This window comes from Protobothrops mucrosquamatus, unplaced genomic scaffold, assembly GCF_001527695.2.
Source record: "Protobothrops mucrosquamatus isolate PMUCROS unplaced genomic scaffold, P.Mucros_1.0 scaffold1341, whole genome shotgun sequence".
NCBI lineage: Eukaryota > Metazoa > Chordata > Lepidosauria > Squamata > Viperidae > Protobothrops > Protobothrops mucrosquamatus.
Genome location: NW_015387538.1, coordinates 65,229 through 71,752, shown reverse-complemented (window position 1 = coordinate 71,752; position 6,524 = coordinate 65,229). Strand labels below are relative to the sequence as shown.

Below are 6,524 nucleotides of genomic sequence, written 5' to 3'. Positions count from 1 at the left end.
ATAACCCAGGTGCGGTCAGCGGGATGGTCCTCGGAGAATCTGCAACGCGCGCAAAAGGAACCGAGCAAGTAAATATGCTGAGATATGGTAGGCGGGAAAGATTCGTATATCTCGGACGTGAACTCTTGTTTTCCTCCCCGGGCGAAAGAATTGTTGCTGTTTTAGCATGTTGCAATGTGAATTTGTACCGAATGATGCGTAACTGTATAATTGCAGTTGGTTTCACTGGGGTAAATTACGTTTCTCACTTTCTTTCTAGGCTTGGACATGCTCAAAACCTAAGATTATAATTCCGCCTTTGCCTTAGGGAATAGACATATTATCAATGCACTGTCAGAATAACATATTGTAAATGCATAGTAAAGAAGTAGAGAGAGACTTTTAAATAAAAACATGTCAATAATGCTTATTTAATGAAAAGTCTAATTTTGTGGAGAAGATGCCTCCATTTATAGCTCTTCTTTCAAAGATAGTGCCTTTCTGACTTCACTAACAAAGTCAGGCAATGCTGTTTTTTCTTTTTAGGAGAAAAACTTTCAAAGTGGAATGGTAGATGGAACCTTCACATGTTGAAGAACTGGATTATATTTTGTTGACTTGATTTTATTTCTGGAGGATGTCTATATTTTTTAAATAATTGGTTGCAATCCTGGGAGAACTTTTATTATAAATATTGCCATTAATATTAAATAATTTGCTTATTCATTTTGGTTATGAATGTTGTCATTTTGGCATGATTTTAGTGAATAATGCATGTGTACTAAAAGCGGTTCATTTATTTTAATGCTTAACATGTTTTGTGGATTATCTTCTCCATCTGCATACGCTTTGTCATGTCCCTATAGAATCAGAATACATCCTTATCATTCAAGATGTATTCTAATTGCAATTTTTAACTTGTTGATTTATGAACTGCTCAAAGAATCTGCAACAACTTATAGGTGTTTTGTAGGCACAACAGAGCTATCTAAAACATCTAGTAAATTGAGTCTTTGCTGAGGGGCCCCATTAGAATCTTTCCCAAGAGCAAAATTTTTCCACATTATTTTTTATATACAACGAATGAAAATTTTATAAATCAACTAAAATCCTTAAGGAAGTTGGATTCAGCACCTAAATAGCTTTTTTGATTTGCTGGCTAGAAAATGTATCTGGCTAGATCTATGACCTCAAAGTTGTAGCATGTGCGCACTAGGGTAAAATGACAGTCTGCCCTCCAAAGAAGTTAGAATTTGCCTTCTGAATTCTACAAAATTTAGAGTAATACTCAAAAGGGGAAAAAAGGAGGGGAGGGGTGGTAGCTGCCTATCATCCAAACAGGAGGGGCAGTTTCCTACATCCTCTGCAATAATGGGTGATTGGAAGGAAAGGTGAAAATTGAAAAGATGAAACCTGGAATTACTGTAAGATTTGGACTGGGTAATTGCAGTGGTTGGTTGGTAGAGTTTTGCAAGAAAAATTGTTTATTTTTAGCAATTTTTCACAAATTTCACAGGCAAACATCATTGGACAAATGAGATCAGATTCAGATTAACTACATGATAGGAATTAGAAAAAGAAAAAATGAAGTTCAGTCAGTTATGACACTTTCAAGTTGATATTATGGAACAAATTGAAATGTTGATAATAAAGATTTGTCATACAGATGGAATTTAAGATCATTGCAAAGAGCAATTTGAGTAGGTTTAATTTAGGTGAAAAAGAACCTGAGAAGATGTTATCAAAACTAAAGCAAAAAAAAAATTCAAAACATAAAAAATGACAGTGACTTTCAGAATAAGCCATCCTGATAGAAAGGAAAAGTAACAAGGTAAAACTCATGGGCAAGGAAATATGACAGCCAAACTATCAAGCAAAAGACAGAACAAAAAAATACATTCAATTTAAGAATGTTATAACACAGTGAAAAACAAGGAAAGATGCTTTTAAAAGTTCAGGTAAGTCACAGGAAAATTTACAATTATAATAGGAATATAGAAGTGCAAGTATTGAAGAGATCTACAAAAGGCAAATGAGGTCAAAGGCGGATGGCAAGCACTAATTGATTTCTTTACAAATGTCATTCTAGGACAGAAACATTTATAGCAAGAATATATTCAGGAGCTGACTCCACTAGAAAGTGAGGTACAGTATGGGGGGCGCTAAGATCTGCTGTTGAATAGAAAAAGATGAGTGCAGATGAAATAGCCACTGAACTACTTATGCTGCAAGAGATGCTAACTGTGCAATACACAAATACATATGGAACAAGACGGTCAATTCATACAGACTGGAAAAGACTGGTGAGTATGCTTACTGGAAGTATACAGATTACAGTATTAATCTCCTTAGTCAGGAACAGAGTTTTCAATTTTTGCAGTGTTCTCAAAGTTTTTAGTAGAGAAGTTTTTCACTCTTTTCAATTCTATGTGGCACAATGCAATAGATCCGAAGGTTAGTCTATAAATTCATCCGGTGATAATTTCAATAATAATAATAATACATTCTGATGCATGTTGACTTAGAAGTAAGACTCGTGGAATGCAAGAGAGTGTCCTCCCATAAATGGGTTCAGATTGCGCAGACATTATCTCGGTATCCAAAATCGTGCCTCTCAACGTAAATGGTTCTATCTGCAAAAAGCACGCTCACCAATTGGAAATAAAATTAAAGGAACAATTGCACTAACACCATACACTGGGAATAGTTATACGGTATTATGGTTTAGCTTAGTATATCACCCAAACCCAGATTTGACTTCAGATTATATATATTAAAAATGGCTTGTTGTAGATTAAGTTATTTTATCTCCCAGTCTGGTACAGCATCCATTTCCAAACAAGGTAATTCCTCTTGTTCACTCTTCGGGTGGAGATGGGATATTCTTTAGCTACCATGTCTTTTTGGTTATTTTTTTTTTAAGGAAACGGTGCCCATGCAGACCCCAAAAGATACTGAAAATACTATCCAAAAACAAGAGAATGATAAATGTTCCTTGGGTAAATATTTTAACTATGTTGTGTAAATGCTATCAACATCTGTGACATAATCTGAAGATCTAGAACAGGATGCTCTAGTTTGAACCTGTGGCCCAGTATGCAAAATTCACCACTACTTGCCATGCTGAGTAGGCATTATTGGAGTTGTATAAAGGGCCACTCCTTGTGTGGGGAGATAAAATACTAATTCCTTTGCAGCAAAAATAAGATGTTTGTGGCACTTTAAAAACAAACAGCATTCTAAACCACAGTTGATTCTAATATTTACTAAGCAAGTTAGAATAGTCTGATTAACACATCACGCTAAGTCAGAAGCTCGTTCATAAACCAGAGTGACTGAGATCACAGAGCACATTAATTCAAAACCAAATAAAATATATTATGGGTTAATGTAATGTGTGAAGGACTCAGAAATTGTGTAACGGTATATGGATTAAAATATCACAGGCATCTTTACTGTGTTTAGAAACTACAACAAAAGACTTAACGGTTTGAAATAGGTAGAAAGCCAGTAAAGTAGGTATACCTAACCCTACCATGTGTTTTTGTTCTGCTTTATGAATAGTGCAGTTTGGGCTACATAAGAGTCATCACATTGATGGACAAGATACCACTAACACGTAAGACTATCTATTGTTACTTGTACTATGAACTTCAGTTGCTATGAAATGCCCTGTGCATTTGAACCAGCATACCCCCACAGGTCAAAATGAAACTATAATTGTGTATGTAAGGGTTTATTTAACTAGACATCTTGGTAAAAGATTGGATATAAAGTGGTAGTCTGTTCACTTTAGAACAGCTTTACCCCAAGGTCAGATTTCCCCCACTGTGATGGCATTTTGCAAAATCATAAAAACAAATACAGATAACAGCAATTCTTATTAATAGCTTTAGTAATCTATTAGGGTGGCTTGCTTTATAGATTTTATAGATTTATGATTCATAAACCACTTACAATCTTGCAAATATGCAGCATACAAATGCGTACAAATACAGCTTGAGGGGAGAGGGGTAATCACCAAATTACTTTGGTGTCACTGAGTACTGACACAAGTCAATGTGGTTTAGAACTCAAAAAAGACAGAACGCTTGACATATTTTTAAAACAAACCAGATTCAACAAAATGAAAAAACGAGTATAGTTGTATTGTTTTGTGCAGGGGGGTGGGGGAAGTAATGCCCCCAAATAATATGGCAGCAGAAAGCTTTGTTTTCCCAGAATCATTCTAGGTGGATGAATGACATAATGAAATCAGTCAAGACCTTCCCATCATAGACCTGTATTTTTAGTTAGAGTTCTCAAAATCTGCTAAGATATCTTCCATTTCAAAAGCTTGATTATACATTAGACAACAGGCATAACTATTCTGCATCCAATGATTGTAATGACTTTCTTTTACTTAATATCCTAAGGAGTGCTTTATTATATCAAATCAAGATCTAATTACATCAACTTTCCTAATGCCCATCTCTGCAACTTTCAGGTAAGCACTATAAAGCACATAGGACACCTATCTCCCATTCCTTTCAACAGCAGCAGCTTTCAAGAATTCATCATAACAATCTTAGCAAACTGTTGCTGCCCAGACTAACACTTTTCAAATTGACTTTAGAGTCATTGGATGTTTTGAAATCCCTCTCTCCTTGGTGGTTCAAAATAGAGGTTATTTCAGTTCCAATCTTCCCTGAATGCAGACTACTGGGGAGAGCATCTGCTGCTGCAGACATACATGACTTCTCATAACCTAGATTTCCCAGTTCAGTAAAAGAATTTAGAAGGGGTGAATTTCATTGTCACTTGTTAAAAATCCCCTGGCTTAACTTAGACGGCAGGGAAGATTTTCAACTCCATATTTCCCCACAAATGTAACTTCTCATGTATGAGTACTGCAGATATTTTACATAAAATATGGTCAACTTATTTACCATGCATGTTTTAATGTTTATATTTATCATAAATATTTTATTGTTTTATGCTGTTGTTTGTATACCTACGCAACTCAGAATTAAATTGGGAAATACAAATCTGTTAAATATTGGTGTCTAAATTAAAAAAGATTCTCTGGATCCAATAAAAAGATTCCAGTCTTGTGGGTTTGGAAAATCTTCGGATTGAGCCTGATGCATAATGACATTCCCTCAGTGTTTTCCTGCTTAAAGTCTTGGGAACTTTTTGTGCAGTATGAAAATAATTAAAAGAAAGCAATTCTTCCGGTTTTAATCTATCAACACTCCTGATTTAGTCAATTTCACTGCTCTCAAAGAAACATAGTTTTCAAAAGAATACAGAAGAAAACCTTTTACGTGAGACACAAAAAAGACAGCAGATACACTAAATAGAATCTTGAAAATTTCATCTTTAATCCACACAAATACACAGCCATATGTTGTAATTAAGCTCAAGTTGTAATTATTAATGGCTAGAATGGTATACATGAAGACATGAAAAGCCAAAGACTTGCCATGCACAGAATCAAGTGTGTTGTGGGAAGAGGAAAGAGTATTAGGTATGTTCACCACCTTGAGTTACTTATTATAATAATATTAATAAAAGCAGGATAAAAATAAACAAAATATTTCTTATACCATTTCCACAATCAGAAGAAACAGTTTTGAAACCCATCTTGTCAATTTTCTGCCTTTGTAATACTTGGATAATGCAGAATTTAGGCTTTCTTTGTCTAGAAGCTAAGTTTCACTGCTGAAGAACTTAACAAAATTTTTAAATCAAAACAACATTTAGACAAGGAAGTGTAAACATTGAGCCAGAGTCATCAGTAGTTCAGAAAAAGGAATTTTAGAGTAACTGATTTAATCAGGGGTCTTGTTAAAGCCTACTAGTGCTTTTCATAGCAAAATTGTGATATGGCAGAATATTTCATCAGTCAGTGGCGTCAACAGAGCAGCGTCTGCTGATGTTATTAGCTGTTTATGGTCTCCTAGCTCCTTTAACCCTCCTATAGACATACTTTTTATAGTGTTCTTCTAAGGTTCATAAATTGAGCTAATTAAACCTCTTTTAAAAAACCCATTCACTTCTACCAAGAAATTGATAGTTCAAGTTCAAGTTCAAGTTTATTGCATTTATATCCCGCCCTTCTCCTAGTGGACTCAGGGCGGCTTACAGCCAATTAAAACAGAACAATCAATACAAATCTACAAAATTTAAAATCAATTAAAAGATATATCCAATAGGCCTATTCTTATTCTAAAAATTAATTAAAAACCAATTTAAAATGTCCCTAGGCCAGTCCTGCCTGCTGAAACAACCATGTCTTGAGGGCGCGGCGGAAGGAGGGGAGATCCGGAATCAACTGGATCTCTGGGGGCAGCTCGTTCCAGATGGTGGGGGCTCCAACAGAGAAGGCTCTCCCCCTGGGGGTCGCCAACCGGCACTGTCTGGTTGACGGCACCCTGAGGAGACCCGCTCTGTGGGAGCGTATCGGCCGGTGAGAGGTGATCTGTGGCAGAAGGCGGTCTCGGAGGTAGCCAGGTCCGATGCCATGGTGCGCTTTAAAGATGATAGTCAACACCTTGAAGCGC

At 35.9% G+C, this 6,524-nt stretch overlaps 1 long non-coding RNA gene across 1 annotated transcript; it reads left to right on the top strand.

The window, feature by feature from the left end:
• The first annotated feature begins 6 nt into the window (after window positions 1-6).
• Window positions 7-5,016, top strand: LOC107292439. The gene is made up of 4 exons (XR_001549000.1): window positions 7-87; window positions 2,069-2,282; window positions 3,549-3,598; window positions 4,395-5,016. It is a non-coding gene; the product is annotated as an uncharacterized LOC107292439 (long non-coding RNA).
• Window positions 5,017-6,524: the final 1,508 nt, after the last annotated feature.